The sequence below is a fragment of the Procambarus clarkii genome, chromosome 85 (genome assembly GCF_040958095.1).
Source record: "Procambarus clarkii isolate CNS0578487 chromosome 85, FALCON_Pclarkii_2.0, whole genome shotgun sequence".
Classification (NCBI taxonomy): domain Eukaryota; kingdom Metazoa; phylum Arthropoda; class Malacostraca; order Decapoda; family Cambaridae; genus Procambarus; species Procambarus clarkii.
The window spans coordinates 6,787,311-6,804,726 of record NC_091234.1 but is presented as its reverse complement, the minus strand read 5'-3'; the positions used below and the strand labels follow the sequence as shown (position 1 = coordinate 6,804,726).

Here is a 17,416-nt window from a genome sequence, read left to right as displayed (position 1 = left end):
CTTTCAGCCTCTGATTCTGCTATTGAGTTCAATAGGTTCTTCTCTTCCATTGGTTCATCCCTTGCTAATGATATTCCATCTTCCAGTACTGATATTATGGACTATCTTACAGGTAACTATCCACAATCTCTGTACCTAAAGCCTATTAATTCCACTGACGTCAATGAGATAATCCTTTCCCTTAAAACCAAGTCTGGTGCCCTTGAGGAGATACCAACTTTAATCTACAAAAAAGCCTCCAGATCTTTAGCCCCTGCTATTGCTTTGCTCTTCAACAAGTCACTTGAACTCCAAACCTTTCCAGATATTCTAAAAAAGCGAGAGTAACGCCTGTCCACAAATGTGGTGATCTCACAGATGTTAACAACTACAGACCTATATCAATCCTGCCAAACTTGTCAAAAATTTTTGAAAAACTAATCTATAAGCAGCTTTACTCATATCTAGCCAAACTCAATATACTTAGCCCTTGCCAATATGGCTTCAGGCCCAAAAAAAGCACTAACGATGCACTTATTAGTATGCTTAACTCGATTCATACAGCTCTTGATAAAAATGAGTTCCCTGTTGGGTTATTTGTGGACCTGCGTAAAGCTTTCGATACTGTCAACCACCAAAACCTTCTCCTTAAATTACATCATTATGGTGTCAGAGGACACTCCCTACAACACCTCAAATCCTACCTTACTGACAGGCTCCAATGTGTTTCTGTGAATAATACAATTTCTCCCACCCTACCCATCAACATTGATGTTCCCCAGGGCAGCATACTTGGCCCTCTCCTCTTTCTCATCTACATTAATGACCTTCCAAATGCCTCCCAACACCTCAAACCAATTCTATTTGCTGACGACACAACCTTCATTTACTCCAGTCCTGATCCCCTTGCTCTAAATGCCACAGTAAATACTGAGCTAAATAAAGTCCATCTGTGGCTAACTGCTAACAAACTCACCCTTAACCTTGACAAAACTTTCTATATTCTGTTTGGCAATAATCCTCTAATCAAATAAATCTCAAAATAAACAATACCCAAATGTGTAACAAATTAGATGGCAAATTCCTTGGCATTCTCATTGACCACAAGCTGAATTTCCAGGGACACATTCTAAACATATCAAAAAAAGTTTGAAAAACTGTGGGCAATCTTTCTAAGATCAGATATTATGTACCACGCCCTGCCCTGGTGACTCTATTACTCCCTTATCTATCCATATCTCAACTATGGTATTTGTGCTTGGGGCTCTACTACCCAAAATCACTTACGTCCTCTAATTACTCAACACAAAGCTGCTATTAGGACAATATCCAATTCTGGCCCCAGACATCACTCGGTACCCCTACTCAAATCTCTGAATATGTTAGACATTAAGTCACTGCACATTCTCTCATGTGTATTATACATATATAAAACGCTGAACTATAATGCCAATCCTGATCTCAAAAGCTTCATAGAAGGTTGTAGCAGAACCCATGAGCACCACACCAGAAATAAATACAGTTTTGATATTCCTAGAGTACGACCACTATATTGCGTAATAGTGGCTTTAGGCATTGTATGTACTAGCTCTATCTATATATCAATCCATTAATGTAACATCACTTGTATGTATATACCTTACCTGAATAAACATCTGAATCTGAATCTGAATCTGACTTAATCAAACTAGAAATGCTCTACAAATCAAGGGGCCCAGAATGTGGAATGACCTTCCCAACCATGTTAAAGACTGTACCTCTCTCAACCAGTTTAAGTTAAAAACGAAGCTATACCTAATAAATTCCCTGTAACCTACCTTACCCCTCTGTTGTCAACCCATGTATGTTTTTTGTTTTTCAAATCAACGCTGTTTGAATGTAATTTTCTGTAATAATTTGTAATTGTATTTGTGCTTCTTTTTCAACAATGTTCCCCCTCTTTTACCTATATTTTTATTTGTTCTCAACACATTTTATTCTTTTTACCCATTAGTTTTAAGCTTTAGTCATTTATGTTTTTCCTGCCCGAAACGCTTTGCGTAATAGTGGCTTTAGGCATTGTATGTACTAGCTCTATCTATAAAGCCAACAAACTTTGTAAAATCTCTTTATGTATGTACCTTACCTAAATAAAAATTATTATTATTATTATTATTATTATAAAACGTATACACAAAATGCATCAAAATACAGCTGTACACACAAGTGAATCCATTAATCTTACTGAGGCAGCATCAAGTTCAGAGATTGAGTCGTCAGACAATGACATTAGTTCTTTTGAAGCCGAGTCAAATCAAGAGTACGGATTAGGCTCTGAAATTGATGATTTACACATGAATCTTACTGATATTCATGATGTATTATCTAATTCTCAAAGTGAGGAGGAGAATGATGACCATGATAATCATCATTCACTTGTTTACCCACAGAATTTATTAATTCTGTGGGTAAACAAGAATGGTGTTAAACACAATGCTGTTGATGAATTATTAAAAATTTTGAGGCAAATGGGAATTGACTACTTACCAAAAACAGCTCGGACACTAATCAGTTCTGAAAGGTACATAGAAACTCAGCAAAAATCTGGAATGAAATATGTCTACTTTGGGTTAAAAGAGGAACTGTTAAAAAACATAAGTAGATATCCAAAAGCAACTATAAAAGGACTGAGACAATTATTATTGTCATGTAACATTGATGGCCTTCCTATATTTAGAAGCAAAAATGATGCTTTGTGGCCAGTTCTCTGTGCAGTAATGAATATTAAACCTTTGAAAGTCTTTCCAGTTGTCCTCATGTATGGACGTTCTAAGCCAAGTGATTTAAATTTCTTATATATGATTTTATATCTGATATGGATGACCTTTTGTTGCATGGGATTCAGTATGGTAACAGAATTATCAACATAAAGTTACAATGTGTAATTTGTGATGCACCTGCTAAGGCTATGGTGAAGTCCATAAAACTGTTTTCAGGTTATTATGGCTGTGACAAATGTGAACAGAAAGGTACTTGGATGGGGAAAATGACATATCCAGAAGTAACAAATTTAACCATTAGAACAGACACACGCTTCCGTAATCAATCTAACTCGCAACATCATCATGGTAAATCTCCATTCTGTGACTTGAACATAGACTTAATTGCAGCGTTTCCCATTGACTATATGCACCAGGTGTGCCTTGGTGTTATGAAGCGACTTCTTGTCACCTGGATACGGAAAACACATTTAAATTATGTAGCCGCCAGATTTCTGAAATTAGTGCTAGATTGGTGAGCATAAAAGATTTTGTGCCCAATATTTTTGCACGTAAACCACGAGGTTTGGAAGAAATTGACAGATGGAAGGCAACTGAATACAGACAGTTTCTTCTCTACACAGGCAAGCTTGTATTGAAAGGTATTCTACCCCAAGAGATGTATGATCATTTCCTTACTCTCAGTGTTGGTATAAGTTTTCTGGTTTCGCCCACATGTATGTCCTTAAAATACGGCAAATATGCTCATGACCTTTTGCTGAATTTTGTATCAAGGTGTGGTGATCTGTATGGGAAAGATTTTCTAGTCTACAATGTTCACAGTTTGATTCACCTAACAGCAGATGCTGAGGAACATGGTACTCTTGACAGTTGTTCAGCTTTTCCATTTGAAAATTATTTGCATCAGCTGAAAAAGATGGTCAGATCAAGTAAAAATCCAATTGTCTAAATTACAAAAAGAATAAAGGAGGCTGAAAATACCATGATTTATAAAACATCTCCAGATAATAAAATTTCTCATAAATTTCCTAACAATGTATATTCGTTACCTGGATATAATTGCTGTGAAGTGTTAAGGACTGTACACAGCCGAAGAAGTGAAGAAAATTACTTCATTGTTAGGGTATATCCTTTTCAAAGCCCAATATTTACTAGTCCTTGTGATTCAAGAATATTTGGGGCCTTCAATGTTAATCCACGTAAGGACTTTTTAAAAAAAGTGTAATAATAATAATAATATTTTATTTAGGTAAGGTACATACATACAATAAATTTTTACAAAGATTGGTTGACTTATAGGTAGAGCTAGTACATACAATGCCTAAAGCCACTATTACGCAAAACATTTCGGGCATGATAAACTTAAATGACAAGCTTAATACTAATTGAGCATAATGAGTAGATGAAAACAAGAAATGAAAACATAGATGAAAAAGCAGCACAAATACAAATATGTCGACAAACAGCGCTCTTTAAAGAAAAACAGACATTGGTTGACAATAGAAGGGTAAGGTAGGTTACAGGGAATTTATTAGGTATAGCTTCGTTTTTAACTTAAACTGGTTGAGAGAGGTACAGTCTTTAACATGGTCGGGAAGGTCATTCCACGTTCTGGGCCCCTTGATTTGTAGAGCATTTCTAGTTTGATTAAGTCGTACTCTAGGAATATCAAAACTGTATTTATTTCTGGTGTGGTGCTCATGGGTTCTGTTACAACCTTCTATGAAGCTTTTGAGATCAGGATTGGCATTATAGTTTAGCGTTTTATATATGTATAATACACATGAGAGAATGTGCAGAGACTTAATGTCTAACATATTCAGAGATTTGAGTAGGGGTACCGAGTGATGTCTGGGGCCAGAGTTGGATATTGTCCTAATAGCAGCTTTGTGTTGAGTAATTAGAGGACGTAAGTGATTTTGGGTAGTAGAGCCCCAAGCACAAATACCATAGTTGAGATATGGATAGATAAGGGAGTAATAGAGAGTCACCAGGACAGGGCGTGGTACATAATATCTGATCTTAGAAAGAATGCCCACAGTTTTTGAAACTTTTTTTGATATATTTAGAATGTGTCCCTGGAAATTCAGCTTGTGGTCAATGAGAATTCCCAGGAATTTTCCATCTAATTTTTTACAAATTTGGGTATTGTTTATTTTGAGATTTATTTGATTAGAGGATTTATTGCCAAGCAGAATATAGAAAGTTTTGTCAATGTTAAGGGTGAGTTTGTTGGCAGTTAGCCAAAGATGGACTTTATTAAGCTCAGTATTTACTGTGGCATTTAGAACAAGGGGATCAGGACTGGAGTAAATGAAGGTTGTGTCGTCAGCAAATAGAATTGGTTTGAGGTGTTGGGAGGCATTTGGAAGGTCATTAATGTAGATGAGAAAGAGGAGAGGGCCAAGTATGCTGCCCTGAGGAACACCAATGTTGACGGGTAGGGTGGGAGAAATTGTATTATTCACAGAAACATATTGGAGCCTGTCAGTAAGGTAGGATTTGAGGTATTGTAGGGAGTGTCCTCTGACTCCATAATGATGTAATTTAAGAAGAAGGTTTAGGTGGTTGACAGTATCAAAAGCTTTATGCAGGTCCACAAATAACCCAACAGGGAACTCATTTTTATCAAGAGCTGTATGAATCGAGTTAAGCATACTAATAAGTGCATCGTTAGTGCTTATTTTGGGTCTGAAGCCATATTGGCAAGGGCTAAGTATATTGAGTTTGGCTAGATATGAGTAAAGCTGCTTATAGATTAGTTTCTCAAAAATTTTTGACAAGTTTGGCAGGATTGATATAGGTCTGTAGTTGTTAACATCTGTGAGATCACCACATTTGTGGACAGGCGTTACTCTCGCTTTTTTTAGAATATCTGGAAAGGTTTAGAGTTCAAGTGACTTGTTGAAGAGCAAAGCAATAGCAGGGGCTAAAGATCTGGAGGCTTTTTTGTAAATTAAAGTTGGTGTGTCCTCAAGGGCACTAGACTTGGTTTTAAGGGAAAGGATTATCTCATTGACGTCAGTGGAATTAATAGGCTTTAGGTACAGAGACTGTGGATAGTTACCTGTAAGATAGTCCTTAATGTCAGTACTGGAAGATGGAATATCATTTGCAAGGGATGAACCAATGGAAGAGAAGAACCTATTGAACTCAATAGCAGAATCAGAGGCTGAAAGCTGACCATCGTTATTAGACAGGAGAGTCGGTTTGTTTATTTATTTATTTATTTATGCATATACAAGAATGTACATAAGGAATGTGAGGATACAAATATGGTAATTACAGTCTTGTAAAGCCACTAGCACGCGCAGCGTTTCGGGCAGGTCCTTAATCTAAGAAAATTTTAAGGAGGTAAGTACTTGCAAAATTTATAGACAAAAAAATGATAACAGATTACATGAAATGAAAAAAAAAAAAAAGATAGAGAAAATTGTAGGTACAGTATATTAAAGCACATAGGTAGCTAAGATTGATTGCAATGACAGCTTAAATTGGTAGTTGACAACAAATTGGTAGGCACAATACAGCAGAAACAATATAAGATTGATTGCAATGACAGCTTGAATGGTAGTTGACAAAAATTGGTAGTCATAATACAGCATATGGCTAGCACATAAAAGAAGACAGCAATGAACACAATGATAAGGTTGTTTGATATTACATAAAAATTAGGAGATTGGGCAACACTAGGTACAGAGCAAATTTAAAGCTCAGTGTAGGAAACTAAGAAGATGAAGTTAGGCACGTTTTGGTTTTGCTTTTAAATAAGGCAAAAGTTTTACAGTTTTTCAATTCACTAGGGAGTGAGTTCCATAGACTAGGTCCCTTAATTTGCATAGAGTGTTTACACAGATTAAGTTTGACCCTGGGGATATCAAAGAGATATTTATTTCTGGTGTGGTGATAATGGGTCCTATTACATCTGTCCAGGGAGAGTTTCAGAGCATGGTTTGCATTTAAGAACAGGGTTTTGTAAATGTAGTTGACACAAGAGAATGTGTGGAGGGAGTTAATATTTAGCAAGTTTAGGGATTTAAACAAGGGAGCTGAGTGTTGTCTGAAAGCAGAGTTAGTTATAATTCTGATAGCAGATTTTTGCTGTGTGATGATGGGCTTAAGGTGGTTTGCAGTGGTAGACCCCCATGCACAGATACCATAATTAAGATAGGGGTAGATTATAATAATATAGTGAGAGGAGAGCAGAGTTAGGAACATAATATCTGATTTTGGAGAGTATACCAACTGTCTTAGAGACTTTCTTAGTTATGTGTTGAATGTGGGTGCTGAAGTTGAGTCTCTTGTCTAGGAATAGGCCAAGAAACTTGCCATCATTTTTATTACTGATGTTGATGTTGTCTATCTGTAGCTGAATTGCATTTGATGATTTGCTTCCAAATAAGATGTAGTAAGTCTTTTCGATGTTTAATGTTAGTTTGTTCGTTGACATCCATAAGTGGACTTTTTTTAATTCATTATTCACAACATTATTTAGTGTATGTGGGTTGAGGTTTGAATAGATAAGAGTAGTATCGTCAGCAAACAGTATAGGTTTGAGAATATTAGAGACATTAGGCAGATCGTTTATATATATAAGAAATAGAAGAGGTCCTAAGATGCTGCCCTGTGGCACTCCAACGGTAATTGGTAGAGTGGAAGAAGTTGTATCATTGATGGTTACATATTGGTGTCTGTCACTAAGAAAGGATCGGATGTAGTCAAGGGCAAGGCCTCGGATTCCATAATGCTGGAGTTTAAGTAAGAGGTAGTTGTGATTAACAGTATCAAAGGCTTTTCTTAGGTCAATGAAGAGTCCAATCGGAAACTCATTTTTGTCAAGGGCTGAGTAGATAACGTCAAGGAGACTAATGATTGCATCGTTGGTGCTCTTTTGGGACCGGAAGCCAAACTGGCAGGGGCTGAGTATGTCGAATTTTACGAGGTAGGAAGAGAGCTGTTTGTAAATAATTTTTTCAAATATTTTTGATAGAATTGGTAGATTTGATATTGGTCTATAATTGTTTATGTCCGCCGGATTGCCTCCTTTATGGACTGGCGTTACTCTTGCTTTTTTGAGGATATCAGGGAAGGTGTGACACTCTATAGATTTGTTGAACAGTACTGCTATGGGTGGGACAAGGGCATGGGAGGCTCTCTTGTACACAATGGACGGAATTTCACTGGTGTTCCCTGCCTTTGTTTTTAGAGAGTGTATGATGGACACAACATCTGCCGGGCTGATTGGTGAAAGGAGAAGAGAGTTTGGATAGCTGCCTGAGAGATATGTGTTAATATGTGTCTGAGTCTGTGGGATTTTACTGGCAAGATTAGCACCAACCGATGAAAAGAAACTATTAAATTCATTTGCCATTTCTAAATCAGTTGACGGTATATCCCCATCCTTGTAGAGTTTTATTTGGTTATGTGAGTGTTGTTTAGTTCCTAGGATACTAGAGATAGTTTTCCAAGTGCTTTTCATGTTGCCTTTTGCTTCATTGAATCTATTCACATAATATGCAAGTTTTGCCTTTCTTATGATACTGGTAAGCATTGATGAGTACCTTTTAGCTACTTCCTTTGAAATTAGGCCAATCCTAACTTTCTTTTCATATTCATGTTTCTTGTTGATTGAGTTGAGAATGCCACTTGTGAGCCATGGATTGTTTAATCTTTTGTCAGTTACTTGCTTGGTAAGAAGGGGACAATGAAGGTTGTAGAGGCTTAGAGTTTTGAAGATGAAGAGGTTAGCTAATGAATTTATATCATGGGTATTATTGAATTCAGAATCCCAGTTAATATTGTAAAGTGCCTCTGTAAGATTATCTAAAGCTGATTCACTGTGTAGCCTAAATGAAAGTTTCTTGCTTTTTTGTGGTGTTATGTCCATGTTCGCTATGAGAAAGGTAGGATAGTGGTCAGTTGTTCTGTCGTAGATTATACCAGATACAAGGAGAGCTGTTATGTTTGTCCATATGTGGTCCAAGGTAGTGGCTGATGTTTGAGTGACTCGGGTAGGTTTGGTGATTGTGGGGATTAGCATACAGGAGTTCATGCTGTTAAGGAAATAGTCAACTTGAGAGCAATTTTGTTGACCCAGGTCAATATTAAAATCTCCTTCCAGAATGATGTGGTTTTTGTTGAGATTGTTGTTTATAATAAGATTCCTTAGGTTGTCTGAGAAAGAAGCTATGTTAGTATTGGGAAATCTATAGATGGCTCCAATAGTCAAAGAGGATTTAAGGGATTTAATTGTAAACTGAGCAAAAGTATATTCACAGTAGTCATCTCTGTCACTAATAACACTGTTGCAGATAAATGTATCTCGGTAATATATAGCTGTGCCACCACCATTTTTATTAGGCCTACAGTTATGAATGGCTTTATAACCAGCCAAGTTGTAGAGTTGGGTATAGTCTTTATTTCGCCAAGTTTCTGTTAAAATAATGAACGATAGGTTAGTACCTATTGCTGTGAGTAATGCATTTAAATCGTCAAAATGTTTACCAAGTGATCTAACATTTTGGTTATAAACTGATAGATAGGTGCTATTTTGAAGTTTGTTTTTAGCCTGGTGTGCTGTGAAATACTTGCAATAATGATGATCAATGTGCTGGTTGGTGTAGATATGAGACAGAAGATTTTGATCAGGATCAATATCAGTGTGCATAAGGATGCAGAGGGATCACGATACAAGATACACGATAAAGCAAAACACAAGAATAAAAGCAAATACAATAAAATAGTAACAATTTAGAAGTAAAAATAAAGATCCAATAGATAGCCAGGGAGGACACAGAAGTTACATAAAATAAAAAACAAAAAATCAGTAGAGACTGACAATATAAATGTAAAATAAAAAATAATAAGAACAATAATAATCATAAAAAAAATGATCTTGAAGATAATTAGCTTAGTAATGGTTAATTAACAGGGTAATAAAAAGCCCTAGGTTTAGTGACAAGGGGATTAACTAAGAACAAATAATTAAGAGTATAAAACAGGCAAAGATGACAAACAAAAAATAAAAATAAAAAATAAAAATAAAAATAAACACCTTTGGAAAGGAAAGGCAGAGCTTAAGTATACTTTGGTTCTATGTGAGACTACAAATTATGTTCTGGTTATTCAGCTGATATCCCACAGTCATCCAGGAAAGAAGTGAAGTGTGCTTCAGTGGTTATGACATAAGTTTTTCCAGAGTCAGTCTTCCTAGCTATTATTTTACCATCGCGCACAAAACAATGTTTAATAGCAGTGGATCTATTGCAAATTCCACGTAGTTTAAATAAGAGATTTTGTCTGAATCTGGTAAGACATTCGTTCACATAAATATTGGATTTCATAGCGACTGCAGTAGTGATAAGGTCTGACTTGCGGGAGCAGCTATCTAACTTCACCCTTATCTTTCTGTTGTTTGTACCAGATGATTTGTTACCCACTCTATAAGCTGACTTAATGTCTCTTGCTTCGATTGAATAATTCAACTTAGTACGCAATTCCTGGATCACGATGGAAGTACAGTCTTCTCTGTCAGTTTCATGGGGAAAATCCTGTGATGAGATGATGACAGAATCAAGGAGCTTAAGTTGGTCTGATTCGTCTTGGGTTGCAGTGTGTTGCTGTTGTAGGGAGTTAAAATGGTTCTCTAACTTTTGTAGCATCTCTTCTTGCTTCTTAGAGGTTTCTGCTGGTTTAAAGTTAGTAACCGAGATCTGAAGAGAGCTTAATTCCTGTTCGAGGTGGCCGACTCTGGCAGACAGATCCTGGTTAATCTTGTGCATGGCCAAAGCATCACTCTGAAGCTTCATTATCATGTCCGACTGCTCTCGGATTATAGACTTTTGGTCATCATGTATTTGAGTCAATAATCTGAGCCATGGATTATCAGCGGGACGCTTAAAGTTAGAACATGGGGAGGCAGCTCGTTTAAGTTGCTCCATATGGTTACATAACTGTTGTAAGGCTCGAGTAAGTGACGACGCTTCAATCAGCTGGGAAGGTTTGTTATTGTTGACGCAGGGAGGGTCGGTACTCCCCCCGGTAGCCCCTAAGGGGGAGACAGCCGCATTATTCCTGTTGCTAGCTTGGCTGGTTGGGTTCATCCTGATAGGTGTGCTATCATTCTTTATGGCCTTGCCGAGCTTAGAATTGTTTGGCATGGTAGCAGCAGAGATGTACGCAGCAGATGGGGTAGACTCGTTGATATGGCAGCAGCAAACGTCAGGTTAGCTTCCTCCAGGGAGAAACACTAATGAGGTCGAGATGAGCTAGTAGGTTAGGTTTTGTCGAATATTTCGGTCACATTTAGGTCACTGGGTACTTAGCTGGGGTTGTTACATCATGTTAGGGATGTTGTGGGCTCAAGGAGCAGCTGATAAAGTTGGAGGGGCAGCAGGGTCGTCAGGAGCGGATGAGCGTTCGAGCGTGTTATTTAAAGATTTCTTTGATCCCAATATTTGTGAAATTGTTCTCCAAGTTTGTTTAATGTTGCTCTTTATTTGGGTAAATTTATCTTCGTAGTATTTAGTTTTGGCTCGTCTAATTATCTTAGATAGCAATAATGAGTAATTCTTTGAGAATTCTTTGGAGACAATTCCTAACCTATACTTCTTCTCAAGGTCATGTTTTTTATTAATAGATTTAAGTATTCCCTTTGTAAGCCAGGGATTGTTAAGCCTTTTGGTTGTGACTTGTTTTGTAAGCATAGGACAGTGGGTATTATAAAGGCTAAGAGTTTTTTGAAGAAAAGATTGCACTGCTAGGTTAATGTCCTCTATGTTACCTAACTCGGATTCCCAGTTGACATTATCAGCAGCAGTTATAAAATTGTCTATAGCAGTTTCATTGTGCAGTCTAAAACATATCTCTCTTGACTCAAGAGGTGGTTTGCTAATGTTAGTTAAGAGAAATGTGGGGTAATGGTCTGTAGTGCTATCGGTGATTATGCCTGAAGTAAGCGGAGATGTTATGTTTGTCCAGATGTGATCTAGAGTCGTGGCAGTGCTATCAGTGATTCTAGTAGGTCTAGTGATTAAGGGTATGAGGAAGCAGGAATTCATACAGTTGAGGAAGCTAACAGCAGTAGGGTGTTCAGGCTCGCAGAGGTCAATATTAAAGTCCCCTGCAGTAATTAGGAGGTTTTTGTTCAGTCTGTTATCAAGTATTAGATTTCTTAGGTTTGAGTTGAATTCGGACACATCAGTGTTAGGAATTCTATAAACTGCACCCACAGACAGGACAGACTCGGCACCCTTGACTCTGAAGCTGGCGAAGATATACTCCCCATAGCAGTCTCTAGTTCTAATTTCTTTTAAGCATGTTAGTTCATGGTAATAGTAAAGAGCAGTGCCACCACCTCTCTGAAGTTGACGACAGTTGTGAATTGCTGAGTAGTTAGGCATGTTAAAGAGTTGAGTAGTATCCTCTTTCAACCATGTTTCAGTAAGTATAATAAAAGAGAATTTGTTGTCAATAGCTTCAATCAAGGCACTAACATCATCGAAGTGTTTACCTAGGGATCTAAAGTTCAAATTGATTACAGAGATATTGTGATTATGAGTTAATACATTGTTTACATCATGTGCTGCAAAATATTTGGAATTTAGATCATTAAAGTGATTATTGTCATAGATAGTGGATAAGAGGTTAAGTTCTGGGTCTATACTTGTCTGCATAAATAAAAGCTGATTGCAGGAAAAACAAGGAAAGAAAGGCAAATTACAAGGTAAAAATAAGCTATAAAATAGGGAAAAATATGAACACAATACTGTACAAAACAAACACAAAAAAAAAGAAAAAAGTTAGCTTACAAGGGGCTTACAGGGGTACAATGGAGTAAGGGAGTAAGGCTAGGCTAGGCAACCTAGGTAATAAATGAGATTAAAGAAAAAACATATAAACATGGACTATACAAAACACAAGATATAGAAATACAAAACAAAAATATATACAAGACTAAGTAATACAAAAACAAATTGAGCAAAAATAAAAAATGAGGTAGATTGCTTACAAGTACTCTCAGGTACACTGTAAGTAACAATTTGCAATTTGAGATGCAGGCAAAGCCAGGGGTACAATGGAGTAAGGGAGCATGGCGAGGCTAGGCAACCTAGGTAATAAATGAAATCAAAGAGAAGTTGAATAATAAACATAGGCAAATTTAAGCTAATGATTATTAACTATAAATAGTTCAGTTATGACTGTATAATTTGTTTGTGTCTAGCTTCCGACACAAGCATGTTACAGTTATGTCTTAAAGAGTTGAGAGCATTTAAGGATGATAAGGAGTCACTTACAATTAATGTATCAAGTTTTGAGACTTGTACACATTTCAGTGCAAGGATCAAGGCAAATAGTTCAGTCTGAAGGGTAGAGGCCCAGTTGTTTATACGGACTCCCCACTCAAAGTATAGGCCATCGCCCATTGTCAGGACAACTGCACTTCCAGCTGCACCCGTGGTGCGGTGTAGGGAACCATCAGTGTATATAATTTGAGAGAGAGAATGCTCTGTGGACAGAGCATCAATATGGCTTAAGGCGTTGAGCTTTGCCTCAAGATGAAGCTTGGGCTGATCTCTAATTTGCTTCTTGGGTGGAAAGGGAGGGATTAAAACTGGAAAGGGTGTAACCTCCCTTGGTGCAGGAAAGTGACGTTGTTGTTTCTCTTGGTACAAATCATGAACCCCATACATTCTGAGTTGAGTTCCAGTTTTTGTTATCCATTTAGAACAATGCTGATCTTCAATAAAGAAATTCTGGAGGGCTTCTGTGCAAGGATTAGGATGAGTTAGCCTAAGCATTTTTATACCAATTTGACAGTTAATTTCAGTAACACGATCAACAACGCTCAGAATATTAAGTTCCTTTCTCATATTAAGTATCTTTGTGGTACGAGGGCTCCCTAGGATTATCCTCAAGGCTTCTTTCTGCAATTTTTCAAGCCTTCCAAGCTTTCTTTCAGGCATCAAAACAAGCAGAGGTGCAGCATAATCCACTAAAGATCTGATGTATGCAAAGTACATCATTTTGACAATTCTGACATTGGCACCATAGCCTGTAAGACAAATACATGAGTTTATGATAAATTCGTTTTCTGTGATATAACATTGATATGCTCTTTTTTTCTTTAAACGGCAGACTAAACTAAATCACGATCGAAAGTATATATTGCTTTTTAAGAATTAAGCTCCACCACTGACCGCCAATTAAGTGCTCACATCAACAGAGTTGATGTATAAATGGTCAACGCTCAACAGAGTTAGTATAAATGGGGTTAAGTCAGAGTTGGAAAATGTTGTAGGTTGAGTACCTCAAAGCTCTGTCCTGGGACCTCTGTTGTTTATAATACTCAAATCAAATCAAATGTTTATTTAGGTAAGGTACATACATACAAGAGATTTTACTAAGAGTAATGAGTTTATAGATAGGGCTAGTACATACAATGCCTAAAGCCACTATTACGCAAAGCGTTTCGGGCATGAAAAAATAAAATGACTAAAGCTTAATACTAATTGAGCATAAAGAATAAAAAGAGTTGAGAACAAATAAAAAAAGAGATAAAAGGGGGGAACATGGCTGAAAGCAGCACAAATACAATTCGGTCGACAAACAGCGTCATTTAAAAAAAAAAAGTGCTAAATACTGTATATATAAATGATTTAAATTCAGGTTTGAGTAACAACATTTGCAAATTTGCCGATGATACAAAAATCGGTAGGGAAATAACACAGAAGAAGACTCACTATCTCTTCAAGTTGATCTAAATAGAGTTTTGAAATGGGCAAAAGGCTGACAGATGCAGTTCAATGCTGATAAATGTAATGTTTTGAGGTTAGGTAATGATATGATAGAGTTACAAGATACGAGATAGATGGTGTTGTGGTTGCGAAGTCTGGTATTTCGAAAGGGAACTTGGAGTTATGATTAGTAAGAATTTAAAACCAAAAGATCAATGCATGAATGTTCGTAATAAGGCAAATAGTACACTAGGATTTATTAATCGAAGGGTTAATAACAAGAAACCTGGTTTTGTTCTTTAGCTATATATTGTTCTTTAAAGCTATTCATTCCCGTGCCGTCTCTTGTGTGGCTTAATTCTTTATCAATCAATCAATTTGTTTCTCTGGTCAGGCCCCATTTTGATTATGCAGTTCACTTTTGGTCGCTGTACTATAGAATTTATATAAATTCACTTGAACGTATCCAGCATAGAATGACAAAGTTAATTCCTCAATTGCATTCACTGAAACGGCGAAGAGTTAGGTGTGACATGATAGAGGTTTACAAGTTGATGAATGGACATAACAAATGGGATATTAAAAGTATCAGCACCAGACGAAATAATGGGTGTAAATTGCATAAGTTTAGATTTAGGAAAGACCTGGGAAAATACTGGTTCGGTACCGAAACTTCGTCGTCCCTTCGCCTTCTAGTGTGTGGTCTGGTCATACAGTTTCTAAATTAAGCAATAGGCAGAATCAGATTGTAGAATATGTAGTTTAGTAGTAGAGTAGTTTACCACATCACATTGTTTGGATGTGTGATAATTGTATGATAGACAGTATGTTAAATGTGCTTTTTGTACTGTGATTTGTGTATTTGTACCCTATAATATATATAATATAATATATTTGCGTCACAAGTGATACAAAGAGGTGTCACAAGTGACATTACAAGAGGCTCACAACAGTCACTATACAAGGCACTTTACATCTATAGTGAGTCACGCAGTATAATGTTAGTGGTATGTGTGCGCTCGTTTTTGTCACTTAAGCGTCAAAACAAAAATGTGTATACTCTTTTTACTCTCCTGACCTCAGTTCTCGAGCTACGTATTTCATTTTGGTACCAACGTGTTTGCAATAAAATTTTCTAGAAGAACATCAGTAAAAAAAGTCACGAAAGGTATAGGGATACCAGCAGCAAATAAATAACTACGTAGATGACTCGCCATGAGCAACCACCAGCAACAAAATGTTTTTACTCTTGGGATTGTTATCACTTGTCCTACAGCGTTAATTTTGGTATCAATGGACTCGCAATGAAATTCCCAACACGGTGATATGAGTATAAACGTAGAATAATGGTCGCGGCCTACCCGCAAGAGTGTTGGAAGTGGCGGCACGAACCTGATGTGGCACGTTTGGCCAAGTCATCCGCCACATTGTTGAGCACTATTCCAACATGAGATGGAATCCACATGAATTTCACACTATAACCTTTCAGCTGTGTCTCAGTTATTCTTCTCTAACAGTCCTCAACTATAGACATGAAGACTGGGTTTTGACTGTTTAAGGACTCCAGTGCTCCTCGGCTATCGACAAATACAAAAACATTTTTGTCGTCATGGCGTACTTTCTCCAAACACACCAGAATGGCCTGCAGTTCAGCTTGTGTGGATGATATATAATTACTAAGCCGGAGTTAAATTACCCTGTCCACAGTCCCAAACTCCGTATATTCCCTTATTAGCACACCACACCCTGCCCTGCCATCCTCAGCCACCGACCTGTCGCAATATACATGTAAACTGTTGCCTCTTGGTAACCGAGATATCATGCTTCCATACAAACACCGTAATTGTCCCGGTTCATGATGAATCTTTTTCACCTTGAGGGGTACAATTTCGACGTCTATTTTCTGTACTTTCCAGGGAGCAGACATATTACACTGTCGAGAGGGTTTACAGCAGTCAAGTACGTCGTATTCACTGAGGTCATGAGCTAATCCCCTCGTGTAGCGTGTCTCCCTAAGTTTCCTGGAAGTGTGTACGTCACTCAAGCAGGTCTGAACCCTCTGAAACAGCTTATCCCTTCCTTTTCTCCGCATGAAACGAATAGATACTCTAGTGTTAATGTCACGGACTCTATCACACACACTCTGTAAATTTAATTCCATTCTCATTATTTCAATCATTGTATTTCTTTGACATCCAAGAATAATCCTCATAGCCTCGTTCTGTATCAGCTCTATTTTTTTTAATTCTGCCTTGGCCTGTGTAAGACAATACGGGTGCGTAGTCTATCAGGGACTGAACAGTACTTATGTATAACATCAGCAAGATAGGTACCCCAACACCTTTACCAGAAAAAGCCAGTGCTTTCAGAGGATGCAGACGGGCTTTACATAAGGTGCTGATATGATTTATTTCAGCATTTTTACTCTCACATGTGTATCCAACATACATGCCCAGATACTTGTACTTCTGAACACGGCTCAGTTCAACACCATTTAGAGTAAGCGTTATATTTCTTCGTTTCCTATACTCGTATTTGGTTTTATCTGCATTTATAACTAAGCCTAACTTGTGACAGGTTGTACCAAGTATGTTAAGAGCAGTTTGAATTTTGTTCCCAGAAGTGCCTTGTATAGGAATGTTATCAGCATATATGATCGTCGGTACCCCCTGGAGGATACATCTCTGATGCTAATCTGTTCATTAATACATTGAATAAGGTGGGACTTAATACTCCCCCTTGTGGGGTACCTAACTGAAACCTCCGTTCCTCAGACATGTATCCCTGGTAATACACCTGACCTTTTCTGCCTTGTAGATAATCCCTTATCCAGTGTAGCAATCTCCCTGTTATTCCCAGATTGGCTAATTCGTATAAGATTACTTCCCCATTGGCTTTATCAAATGCTCCTTGTAGATCAACAAAAACTCTACAATTGTCATC

General features: G+C 37.3%; 1 pseudogene; it reads left to right on the top strand.

Annotated features, from left to right (window-relative positions):
- The first annotated feature begins 2,470 nt into the window (after positions 1-2,470).
- LOC138358647 (uncharacterized) lies at positions 2,471-3,687 on the top strand (annotated as a pseudogene).
- The last annotated feature ends 13,729 nt before the right edge of the window (positions 3,688-17,416 follow it).